At 37.0% G+C, this 12,876-nt stretch overlaps 1 protein-coding gene across 1 annotated transcript in view; it reads right to left on the bottom strand.

Annotated features, from left to right (window-relative positions):
- Window positions 1–368, bottom strand: part of CCDC178 (coiled-coil domain containing 178) — a 528,736-nt gene extending 528,368 nt beyond the window's left edge. Inside the window, exon 1 of the mRNA XM_017873932.1 lies at window positions 286–368. The gene's annotated coding sequence lies outside the window, so the exon portion shown is untranslated. The remainder of the gene's footprint in view (window positions 1–285) is intronic.
- Window positions 369–12,876: the final 12,508 nt, after the last annotated feature.

Raw genomic sequence — 12,876 nt, 5'->3', positions numbered from 1 at the left:
CAGGGGTTGGGGATTGGTGAACTGGAGGCCAGGGAAACAGGGGAACAGCGGGACTAGGGGACTGGGGAATTATGGGACTGGCGATTTGGGGATTGTTTTCAAACGCTCGGGGCAAGGACTCCCCGCCGCCTCCGGAAGGGATGAAGAACTAGGCGACTCTAACTCCCGCGGGGAGGCCGGGAATTGCGTTTGGTTCTCCCACGGGAGTCGCGCAGGCGGGCGACCAGGCGGGGTGGGCGCCGCCCGGCAGCTCCCCGGGCCGAGGGTCTAGCGTCCCCGACTCACCGGCTCCGCGCGTCTCCTCGCGCCGCGCCTGCTCACCCCTCCGGCTCAGCTGCCTTCGAGGCCCCCAGTCGGTTATCCCGTATCCAGGCAACCGCGAGGGCAGCGGCTGCGGCGTGGCGAGCGGGCGGGGGCTGCTGCTCCCGGACCTCCTGACTGGAGCCCTTGGCCCCTGACTCCCCGCGTTTCCGCATCTGATCAGCGCTCCAGGCCGCCGCCGCTCCGCCTCCTCCCGGTGCCTTTCCGTTTCTGTTGTAACCGATTTGCCAGCCCGACTCCTTTCCCTCTTTACCTGAGAGGGAAGGAGTGGAGAAGAGTCAACGCCCTTTCGTACAACAGTGAGGTTAGAACATGAAGGGATCACAGACTTCGTCCACCTTCGGGAGGACCACAGGGCCTCTGTCTTTCTTGCCACTTGGGACGATACAACCAGGACTCCATGCGATAACCCCTTATGGTTTGGTTGTGACTTCAGTATTGAGAAACCTCAACTGTTAAGGAGGAAAGGAGAACTTTTCCTAGTGTCTGAAAGTGGGGAAAATGACTAATTCAAGCCATTTGTCTAAGGGTCTCTTTCTTTCAAAACCAAATTTTTGAAGCATTGATCCTTATGACAAAATACTAAATGGCAGGCCGGGTGTGGTGGCACATCCCTGTGCCAGGCGTGTCCTGTCCCAGGACTTTGGGAGGCCGAGGCAGGAGGATCCCTTGAGCCCAGTAGTTAGAGGCTGCGGTGAGCCAGGATCGTGCCACTGCACTCCAGCCTGGGCGACAGATTAATAAATAAATCAGTGGCACAAAATGTATCACCTACATTTTGTTTCTTCATCTGTTAATATACACTGTGAACTGAAATAGGCTTCAGAGAAGGCCAGTCGTGTCTTACACTACTCTCACTGTCTTCCTGAATGAAAACAAACACTGGACTATAAACTGAAGACAGTTAAAAAAAAAAAAAGAAAAAAAAAAACCGGATCAGAATGAAGATTCACATTCTCATCCAGAGAAATCATTTTTCCAGGCAACACTGAGAACAGGCAATTGCCTGCCAAGGTTAAATCAGCAAAATCTATTACTTTAAGAGGCAATTTAATTAGTAATCCTTTCTAAGAGGGGAAAACCAGCAAGTCCGTACCTGGAATGTGATTCTTTCAGACAAAGATGAAAAGAAGGAAGCAATAACCAGCAAACTGGTGGAAGGTCTTAATCTTAAATTAATATATGCAGAAGCAGAGCTCTTTTTGTAATTAAAAAATAGATTCAAGAATGCACTCCACTTTCCCATCTCCCTCCATTAATTATTAAACTTTGACTTGTTCTCAATACAATGTTAAATTACAAACCAAATGAATCATTTGCCTGCCAGTAAATATGTATTCATGAAGGTTCACAATATCTAAATGTGCATATTAAAACAATAGCTAGATTTTTCTCATAAAATAAAACTTTACCTACTAGAAATCTCATTCTTGACAAGTTTCTCTTAATTAGAACTCATTGATAATTGCTAAACCCCTATTGTGGCAGGCAGAATTCTAAAATGGACCCCAAGAACCCTACACCTGCATAATCCTCAGGACTTTAAATATGATGGATTTCATTTTCCTAATTAGTTTGTTACATGACACAATTGACTTGAAGAAGGGAAATTATCCAGGATGGGTTGGCCTTGATTGGGTAAACCCTTAAAAGGGACTGACCTCTTCCTGGAGTCGCAGATTTGAAGCATCAGAGCGATTTATCAAAGGAATGTTCTCTATTGTCAGCTTTGAAGACTGATAAAGACCCTATGGCAAGGAAGGCAGGCAGCCTCTAGCAGCTGACAATGATCCCAGGTGACAGTGAGCAAGGCAATGGGGACCTCAGTCCTACAACTGTAAGGAACTGAATTCTACAAATAATCTGAATGTGCCTGGAAGAGAAGACTGAACTCAAAATGAGAATATGTCCCGGCTGGGCACGGTGGCTCACGCCTGTAATCCCAGCACTTGGGGAGGTCAAGGCCGGCAGATAACTTGAGGCCAGGAGTTCAAGACCAGCCTGGCCAACATGGTGAACCCCCGTCTCTACCCAAAATATGAAAAAATTAGCCAGGTATGGTGGCACGCACCTGTGGTCCCAACTACTCAGGAGGCTGAGGTGGCAGGATTGCTTGAGCTTGGGAGGCAGAGGTTGCAATGAGTCAAGATTGTACCACTGCACTCTAGCCTGAGCAACAGAGCAAGACCCCATCTTACAAAAAAAAAAAAGGAGATTATGTCCTGCCATCACTTTGATTTCAGCCTCATGAGACCCTGAGCAGACAACCCAGGCAACTTCACTTGGACTTCTTACTTAGAGAACCATGAGGCTAATAAATGGACATTGTTTTAAACTGCTAGACTTATAGTAATTTGTTACACAGCCATAGAAAGCTAATACACATATTAACTTACTTCACATAAACAAAAGTGGGTATTTTAAAATAAAAAAATGTAGGGGTGTCTCAGTAAACCCAGTGCAGGATTGTAGCTGAAACTCAAATAGAACAGAAATCGGACACTGAAAAATCAATACCAGACTTATCATCATAAACAAGAACCTAGTAGTGATGGGGTTTAGGACATGCTACCCTAAAATTTTTTAACCTGAAGAAATTTTAGAAAATTGCGGAAGCAGGAAGGTCACTCTGACCTTCCTCTCCATCCATCTCCCTGGAAGAAGGTCATAAAACCTAGAAAGGATTTTCTGACCTTCCCCAGGCTTAGGTCATAAGACCCTCATATGGGAGGTGCCCTCTCTATATACCTGGAGGAAAGGAGCATCCTTATTCCTTATTGCTGAAGACACAGGGACACAGAGAAGAATCCAACCAAACAGGCCTTGTTAGGTTTCCCCTAGTTTATTACCATTAGCTCATACCCTTTCTGTGTGTAATATTTTTCCACCATTATTCACTCTTCATCAAACCTACTAGAAAAATCACTCAGGTTTAACTGATTCTTTGGATATTTGTTTCCTTATGAAGGCTCCAGGGTCATGTAAAACTTCGGTATGTATGCTTTTCTCTTGTTAATATGTTTTTTTGTTATAGAGGCCTCAGCTATGAACCTAAATCTATAAAGGAAAGGATATTTTTCCTTCTGTGCAATAGGCAAGGTGATCTTATTAGCAAATAGCAAACCAGATTTTCCACAAAAGCAGAACAAACATAAATATTCAATTTTTCTATAGCAACAATACAAGACAGAATAAAGTGATATAATAACCATGTGTAAAGAAGATAATCAAATAAAAATACATTTCCTACAAAACTATCATTCAGGAGCAGAATTAAAACTATTTTCAAATTTAAAAAAAAACCAATTTTACCATTAGCCGACCTACACTGAACAATGTACTTTAGGAAGAAAGAAAATAGTGAGTAAAGACATTGGACAGACATATAGGTAAATCTAAGCAAGCTTTCAGTATATGAAACATTTTCAGCCATACAATTGTCTTCCTGACCATCTCTTATCCAATTAGTCCTTAGGACCTGAGCATGCTTATGTTTTAATATATTTCCTGACAATGCTAGACCATTTCATGAATTAGATTTAACAATGAGTATTCTATGCTCCTTTTAAAACTTACGTCAGAATTATTTGCAGCCACTTTTAGGGCAACTAAATGCATATCACACCTGTCATGGAGAATGAGCTAAGTCCTCTTACTAATAATAATGTTTTATTAATATAGAACATAAGGGTCCACAGTAGGTAATTGGAGCTGGTATCTAATTATATCTGAAAGAGTGACATGATAATCAATTTTCTAAATGAAAATTGTCTTTGGCAGCCATTCTCCAAAATTCAATTTGCTTACATCGGATTACTTCTTACAGCAACCAATTCGTTTTTATTTTGTAACTCACACTGATACACCATGCGAAAGAAGTTCCGAATGAGTGTTACTGATATTTCCCTATATTGGCCTATTCTTTCAAATATTTCAAAATCAGACTATTTTGCCTTTTCATAAATGGTATAGAATGTGGAGACAATCTTAACCCCATTTATGTGCTAAAGACTACCATTACAACTTCCTAAAGCTAACGTTAAATGATCCTAAATGCTAAACGTTCCTACAGATATCCCTGTTGTCACCCTCTGTGAGTAAGTTGTAGTCATTTATCCAGGCCAGCGTGCCTCAAGTTTCATCATAAGCTTTAATTCATCCCATCTGCTTGTCATAAAGCATGTGGATCTGCTCTCAATCTGTATGCTTTTTAGAATACCTAGGCCCCAACACTTCATCAGAGAACACAGCCTCAGACTCTCTCTGGGCAGTTTTAATAAAGCTTGCCTGAAAGGATACAATTTACAGAATATAAGTTGTTTTAAAGATGTAAAGTACTGTGCCTTTTGGGCATGCTTCCAGTTCTTTTTCTGAATCAGATGAAACCAACACCAGATTATTGATTCAAACATTATTATCTTACTACATTACAGTCATTTTTGTGTTCCATCACTCTTTCTAATTTATCAAAGAGCACTATATTAAAAAGACATATGAACATACCACTACACTTTAAAAAGTTTTAAATGCTATTGTCAATCATATCATTCAATGGTCCTATGCAAAATTCTATGTAAGAAACTGGGGTGTGTGTGTGTGCACACATGTGCATGGGCTAGTGTGAGGGGAAGAGAGAGGGAAAAAGTGAGAAAGTTTTAAGGAGGTTGAGTGCAAGGACAAATCAGACAGCAGTTGTTTAACCCAAGAAACTAGTGCAAATCATGTATAAATTGTGAGATATCGCTGAATATCCCCCTATGTCTTCTCTACCAGATGTTAAGCTTAATATAAGCAATTATGTTAACTCTTTGGTCCTGATTTTCTACTGATACTTACATTATATCAGTATTTCATTACATATTTTTGTTGTATTGGCCTTAAATTTTTTCTGAAAAGAAGTGAGTTATAGAAAAGTAAAAATAAAAGTGAATATAAAGGGAATGCTCAATAAAGATACAGCCTGTGAAATTCATGTCATTTAATAAGCTGTCAATATTATTTCTGCACTGTTTGGGGAAAATTAAATTGTTATTCTCTAAGACAGTCATGATGTTACTTGATTCATAACACTCTTAGCACATCCAGATATTTCCTATAAGATAACATTGTGTAAAACTGAATCTATTGTCCTAGAATTTATCATGATTTTGGAAAGTAGCAGACTCACAAACTGCTACAGGCAAAGTTTCTACATCTCTGACTCCTCATGGAAATAGATCTAAATCCTGTAGTGAAAAATTATTCTGGTGGCTTAAGCTTATTATCTATGACAGAAATCCTACTTCAACCACCATGCACAACAGTCCTTTTAGTCAGCAAGCATCCTCTCATATTTGATAGTCTTCATTTCCTTTGACTTTTCGTTTGTTCCCCTTAATGGTAGGAACCTAGTACTCTGGTATAAAATTTTCTTTAACTGTCAAAACAAGTCAATAGAGAATACACTTGAACAGAGATGCATATAGATACATGTGTGTATATATATACACACACACATATATGCATGAATCTATCTCACTCTCTCTTTATATATATATATGCATATGTGTCTATATATATTCACACACACACACATATCATGACTAGGTCTCCTGAATTGTCTTTCACTGAAAAACTACTAAAAGAAAATGAGAAACACTTATCTTTGCTCATGGCTATTTCTATAATCAATTAGCATAATCACTTGCTAATTTCTAAGTTTATTCATTGGTGATTTACTTTTCCCAAAAAAGTTCTGAATAATAATTACAGTAGTTTTACTACCATTTATTTATTGAACATTTGTCACATGTCAGATGATACATTTTCCTCTCCTCAAATCTATCTCTTGAAAAATATATATTATCTTTCTTTTTCATAGCAAATGTGATTTGGAACAAGTTAAGTGACTTATCAAGAGCCACACAGTTTGCAATGAGTAGAATTAAACTCAAACCCAACTGCGACTCAAATCAGTGCACTTCACAATATATTACTCAGCCTGTTTTGTAGGGATACATAAAAAATCATCTTCAAACGACTAAGTGTGGTTTACTCCATTTGTCCTGTGAAAATTGAGCCAAACAAAATGGTCATGATAATCATGAGGGAGGTGGATGATGAGTGTCATAAAGAACAATGTTTTCATTAGTTGGGATCCTGTAAAGAAATAGATGAAATTCTCAAGTGAGGTCACTGAGCAAAATCTCATAAAGACAATGTTTACCAAATGTGACAAAGTTAAGGGAATCCTCAGGGGTGGTCTACTGTATAAGGTTACCAATAGCTGAAAGCTGTCACCACTCCGGGAGCTGAGAAAGCAAGGAGGGACTCGGGCACATAAAGAGCTTAGAAGTCACCACTTTACCCTTAAAAAGACAAGTTTCTTACATACATTGCAGAAGTGAGGTCAGGGAAAACCATGGCCTCTCAGATTGGAGAGTGATAGGCAAATACATCTTTAAATAAAAAGTTATGAGGCATACAAAAAAAAGCAAACACACACACACACACACACACACACACACAGTGTGAAAAGACAGAGCAAGCATCAGAACCAGACCAGGATAATGGCAGGGATGTTGGAATTATCAGACCATGAATTTAAAACAACTATGATTACTATGCTAAGGGCTTTAATTGAAGAGGTAGATAATGTGCGAGAACAGATGGTTAATATAAGCAGAGAGATGGAAAATCTTTAAAAAGAATTAAAAAGAAATGCTGGATATAAAAAACACTGTAACAGATAAAGATTGTCTTTGCTGGCTCATTATTAGACTGAGCATGACTGAGGAAAGAATCTCTGAGCTTGATAACATGTCTTTCAAAATTGAAAATCTGGGAGAATAAAGACTTACAAAAAAAAAAAAAAAAAAAACAGAACACCCATGTTATTGTAATTCAGGTTTAAGGAAATATTTTAAATAAAACTATTAATAATTAAAAAAAAAAAACAGAACCAACTATCCACAAACTGTGGGACAACTACAAAAGGTGTAACATATTCATAATGAGAATACCAGAAGAAAGAAGGAACAGATACGTCAAGCAATAACGAGTGAGAATTGTCAAAAATAGATGTCAGACACCAAACAATAGATCCAGAAAGCTCAGAGAACACTGAGCAAGATAAATGCCCAAAAAAAAGCCAAGTTTAGGCACATCATATCCAAACTGCGAAGAAATCAATTTTTTTTTTATCATAAAAGAAGCAGAGGGAATAAAAGCACCTTACTTAGAAAGGAGCAAAGAGTTACGGCTGACTTCTCAAAATCCATGTAAGCAAGAAAAGAGTAGACTGAGATACATGAGGGCTTAAAAGAAAGAAACCCACCAACCTAGAATTCTGTATCCTGCAAAATTATCCTTCAAAAGTAGGAAAATAATGACTTTCTCAGACAAATTAAAATTGAGGTAATTTGTTGCCAGTAGACACGCCTTGCAAGATTTTTTTTTTTTGAGATGGAGTTTTGCTCTGTCGCCCAGGCTGGAGTGCAGTGGTGGGATCTCTGCTCACTGCAAGCTACACCTTCCAGGTTCACACCATTCTCCTGCCTCAGCCTCCCGAGTAGCTGGGACTACAGGAGCCCGTCACCACCCCAGTCTAATTTTTCTTGTATTTTTAGTAGAGACGGGGTTTCACCATGTTAGCCAGAATGGTCTCGATCTCCTGACCTTGTGATCCACCTGCCTCAGCCACCCAAAGGGCTGGTATTACAGGTGTAAGCCATCATGCCTGGCCAAGAAATTTTAAAAGTAGTTCTTCAGAGAGAAGAAAGATGATATATTTCAGAAGCAGATCTACATTTAAAAAATGAGCATCAGGGAATGAGTAAGTAAAGGTAAAATAAATATTTCTTTGTATTCTTAATTGGTCTAATAGATAGCTATTCAAAATTACAACAAAAGCAACGTATGGAATTATTTTACCGTGCAGATAAATGAAAAAATAATGACAGCAATGTCCTAAGTGTCAGGAGGGAAATATTAGGAATAAATTACCTGTATTACCCATAAAGCAGTGCAGAATTTTTTGAAAGTACAGTTACATTAATTATAAAATTATACTGCAAATTCTAGTGCAACCACTAAAAAATTAAGAAATATATCTCATATCCTAAGAGAGAAGACAAAATGAAATCATATAAAATGCCCTATTAAAATCAGAAAAGACAGAATCAGAGGGGAAGATTTAAAAAGACACAAAACTAAGAAAACGTTCAACAAATAGTAAAGTGCTAGATATTCCTGCAAGTATATCAATAACCATTTCAAGTATAAATGGTCTAAACACACCAATTAAAAAAGAATCTGACAGAGTGACTAAAGAGCCAGACCCAAATATATGTTGTCTACAGAAACACATTCTTAATATAAGGACACAGATAGAATAAAACTAAAAGGATGAAGAAAGATATACCATGCTAACACAAATTAAAAGAAAAATTGATTGACTTTATTAATGTCAGACAAAGCGTACTTTATAACAAGGAATATTATAAGATATAAAGATAGGAATTCCATAATGATAAAGGGGTAAATCTTGCAAGAAGACATAACAATTCTGAATATGCTTGCACCTTGATGTGTATCCACATCAAAATACATAAGGCAAAAACTAATATAACTGCAAAGAGAAATAGAAAAATCACCATTATGGCCGGGCGTGGTGGCTCAAGTCTGTAATCCCAGCAGTTTGGGAGGCCGAGACGGGCGGATCACGAGGTCAGGGGATCGAGACCATCCTGGCTAGCACGGTGGAACCTCGTCTCTACTAAAAACTACAAAAAACTAGCCGGGCGAGGTGGCGGCGCCTGTAGTCCCAGCTACCCGGGAGGCTGAGGCAGGAGAATGGCGTAAACCCGGGAGGCGGAGCTTGCAGTGAGCTGAGATCCGGCCACTGCACTCCAGCCCGGGAGACAGAGCAAGACTCCGTCTCAAAAAAAAAAAAAAAAAAGAAAAAAAAAAAGAAAAATCACCATTATATGGTCATGTGTCACGTAAAGATTGAAATACATTCCAAGAAGCGCATCATTAGGCAATTTTGTCATGGTGCAAACATCATCACATGTACTTACCCAAACCTAGATGATGTAGCCAACCACACATCCAGGCTGCATGGTATAATCTATTGCTCCTAGGATGGAAACCTGTGTAGCACGTTACATTACTGAATACTATAGGCAATAGTAGCAATGCTGAGTATTTGTGTATCTAAGTCTATCAAAATATAGAAAAAGTACAGTACAAATATGATATAAAAGATAAAAATGGTACACCTGTATAGGGAAACTTACCATGAAGGAGCTTGCTGGACTGGAAGCTGCTTTGGGTGAGTCAGTGAGTGAGTGGTAAGTGAATGTGAAGGCCTAGGCCATTACACTACTGTAGACTTTTTAAGAACTGTACACTTATGCTACAATAAATTTGTTTATAAAATATTTTCCTTCTTCAATAATAGATTAACCTTAGGGTATTATAACTTTTTAACTTTATTCATTTTGTAACTTTTTTAAAACTTTCTGATTCTTTTGTAATAATAACATAAAACACAAACACGTTGTCAGCTGTACAAAAATAGATTCTATAATATATTTTCTATGTTATTTAATTGTATTTCTATTTAATTTTATTTTTACTCTTCAAGTTAAAAAATGAAGACACAAACACACACATTAACCTAGGCCTATACAGGTTTAGGATCATCAGTATCACCTCTTCTACCTCCACATGTCATCCTGCTAGAAGCTCTTCAGGGCAATAATATGTATGGAGCTGTCATCTCCTACCCTAACAATCCCTTCTTCCAAAATGGCTCCTGAAAGGCCTGCATTAAGCTGTTTCACAGTGAACTTCTTTTTATAAGTAGAAGAAGTATACTTTAAAGTAACAATAAATAGTATAATACACACATACATCAGTGGCATTTATTATCATTATCAAGTATTATGTACTTTACATAATTGTACTTCTTGTACTTTTATAAGACTAGCAGCGCAGTGGGTTTGTTTACACCAGCATCGACACTAACACGTGAGTGATGCATCGCGCTACAAGCTTATGATGGCTATGTCATCACTGGACATTTTCTGCTTCATTATACTCTTATCAGACCACCACTGTACATGTGGTCCGGCGTTGTCCAAACCATCGTTATGTGCTGTCCGACTATAGTTGGAGACCTCAACACACTTCTAACAGTAATTGAGAGATCCAGCAAGTAGAAATCAGTAAGGATATAGTTGAACTAAATAGTATTATCAATCAACTGAATCTAATTTACAGAATACTTCATCTAACAACAAGACACGTTATTGTCAAGCTTACATGGAACATTCACCAAGATAGACCACATTTTGAGCCACAAAATATAGCTTGACAAGTCTAGGAGAATTAAAATCATATGAAATATGTTCTTAGATCACAATGAAATTAGACTAGAAATCAATAACAGAAAAAATAGTTAGAAAATCTCACATTATTTGGAAATTAAACAATATACTTCTAAATAACACATTTGTCAAAAAATTGGTCTCAAGAGAAATTTAAAAAATATTTTGAACCAAATGAAAATGAAAACATAACTTGGCAAAATCTGTGGGATACACTGAAAACAGTGCATAGATTGAAATTTACAGCATGCAATGCACAGAATAGAAAAATGAAAGATATTAGATAAATAAATAAAGTTTTCCCCTTAGGAAGCTGGAGAAAGAAGAGAAATATTAATACATAAAACAAGCAGAACAAAAAATAATCATAATAATTGAAACAGAAATCAGTGAAATTTAAAATAAGAAAATAATGGAGACAGTCAATGAAACCTAAAGCTAGTTATTTTAAAAGCACAATAAATTTGACAAACCTTTAACCAGGCTAATCAAGTAAAAAGAAGAGGAAACATAAATCACGAATATCAAAAATTAAACAGAGTCCATCACTACGGATGCCATGAACATTAAAATAATTATACAGGACACCTATAAACAATTCTATACTCACAAATTTGATAACTTAGATAAAATGAATCAATTTCTTGAAAAACACAATTTACCAAAACTCACATAAGGGAAAATAGATAACCTGAGTAGGCTTATAGTTATTAAATAAATTGAATCACTAATTAATAATCTTCCAAATCAGTAAGTACCACATCAAGATGTTTTCACTGGTGAACTCTACCAAACATAAGAAAACAGGATACAATTTTCTACAACCTCTTCAAGAAAATAGTAGCAGAGGCAACTCATTTTATGAGGACAGCATTACCTAGTACCCAACCGGAAAAAGACATTATAAGAAAGGCAAATTATAGGCCAATATTTTTCACGAACATCAACGTAACACTCCTCCAGCATATTAACAAATTCAATCCAACAATTTTATAAAAAGAATTCTATGCTAATATCAAATGAAATTTATTCCAGGTGTGTAAGATTGGTTTAACATTTGAAAATCAATTACTATAATTCATCACACCAGCAGGCTAAAGAACAAAATTATATGATCCTATCATTAATTTTATTTTCCTGTGGAAAAATAACATTTGACAAAATCTAACACCTATTAATGATTTTTAAACTCTCAGCAAATTAGAAATAAAGGGGAACTTCCTCATCTTGATAAAGAAAACCTACAATAACCTACATATAACATCATACTTAATTGTGAGAAGCTAGATGCTTTCCTCCCCAAATCAGGAGCAAGGCAAGAACGCCTCCTCCCACCACTCCTGTACAATATCCTGGAATTCCTAACTACTGCAAAAAATGGGTATAAGAGGTATGAACATTGTGAAGCAGTAAATACAGTCACCTTTGTTTGCAGATGCTATGATGGTCTATATAAAACAATCCAAACAGTGAATGAGAAAACTCCTGGAACTAATAAATTATTATAGCAAGGTTGCAAGATACCAAATTAAAATATAAAAAATTAATTGCTTCTCTATATATCATGAATAAATGATTGGAATTTAAAATATAAAGTGTAACAACATTTACATAAGCTTCCCCATAATTAAGTACTTAAGTATAAATCTAGCAAAGTATATACAAGAACTATGTGAGGAAAACTATAACACTTTGATTAAAGAAATCTAAAAAATTTTAAATAAATGGAGAGATATTCTATGTCTGTGGATGAGAATATTCACAACTGTAAAGATGAAAGTTCATTATGACTTGATCCTTGTTGGAGATATCAGCAAACTTATTCTAATGTTTATGTGGAAAAGCAAGAGACTCAGAATAGCCAACAAAATACTGAAGAAGAAATAAGCCATATGACTGACACTACCTGACTTTAAGACTAACTACAAAGCTACAATAATCAAGACTGTGGTATTGGTGAAAGAGCAGACAAATAGAGCAATGGAACAGAAGAGAGACCCCAGAGAAAGGTCAAAACAAATAGTCAGCAGGTCTTTGACAAAGAACCAAAGGCAATTCAATGGAGAAAGAACAGTCTTTTCAAGAAATGGTCCCCGAACAATTGGACATCTCATGCAAAAAAAAAAAAAAAAAAAAAGAAATGAATCTAGACAATGTTAACTCAAAATGAATCATAGACTTT

Source organism: Rhinopithecus bieti, unplaced genomic scaffold (genome assembly GCF_001698545.2).
Source record: "Rhinopithecus bieti isolate Rb0 unplaced genomic scaffold, ASM169854v2 scaffold_5260, whole genome shotgun sequence".
Classification (NCBI taxonomy): Eukaryota; Metazoa; Chordata; class Mammalia; order Primates; family Cercopithecidae; genus Rhinopithecus; species Rhinopithecus bieti.
Note: the sequence above shows the minus strand (reverse complement) of the source record. Positions and strands in the feature narration are given on the sequence as shown.